Consider the following 872-nt stretch of genomic DNA (forward strand, 5'->3'; position numbering starts at 1 on the left):
TATTTTTACGTCCGTCGGATTTTAGCGATGTCATGTTTTTTTTTTTTGTCGTTTATAACTTCTCGTTAGCCGTTTGTCAGCCGTTTAATTCCATTCGTCGTCGTCGTCGTCGGCGTTCTCTAGCCGTTTGTAGCCTTTCCTGTCTCCGCGTAGTTCGCAGCTGTTTCTAAATCGCTCGTAATCGTTTTTAAGCTGTTTTTGAACCGTTCGACAACCGTCCGACAACCGTTCTCGAACCGTTGAACAACCGTCCGACAACCGTTCTCTAATCGTTCGTTGCTGTTCTTCACCGTCGTTAATCAACCGTTGCTTCTCTTCACTCGTCGCCTTTCGATAATCGTTTCTGCTGTACCGTTTGTCCATTGTTGTTGTTGGTTGTCGCGTCTGATTCAATGATATTCGCACGTCGAAGCTTGTTTATCGCAGTCCGTAACGCTTGCAGATCCTTCTCGAACGCAGTCAGCTTCTCGTCTGATTCTTTTCGTTGATTGCTCAATATTTTAAAGAATTGATCAACGTACAGTTTGTTAACCGCGTCACCGTCAGTCTCAGGTTGCGCTACGCGACAAATCTTGCGTGACTTTGCGTCAAAGTCCGCGGCAGCGCGGCACAGAGCGTTATTGCGCACGAAATTTCTCATTAATCCGCTCCACCGATGGTACGAAATGGCATTCGTCGCGTCTCCGCTGTGTTCGAACAATCCAAATTTGTTGATCGGCATTTCGACGCTGATTGAACGGATCGTCGTCGCATGGTTTAATTTATAATAAGCCCGGCTTCGCGAAGTTCCTCGATGATCGACATGATCTCGTTGTCGTGGGCATTGTTGCCGGCGTGGCGCGAAGCGTCGAGCAATCGCAGACGATCCACCA

This window comes from Temnothorax curvispinosus, unplaced genomic scaffold, assembly GCF_003070985.1.
Source record: "Temnothorax curvispinosus isolate PA1 unplaced genomic scaffold, ASM307098v1 QBEX01016007.1, whole genome shotgun sequence".
In the NCBI taxonomy this organism is placed as follows: Eukaryota; Metazoa; Arthropoda; class Insecta; order Hymenoptera; family Formicidae; genus Temnothorax; species Temnothorax curvispinosus.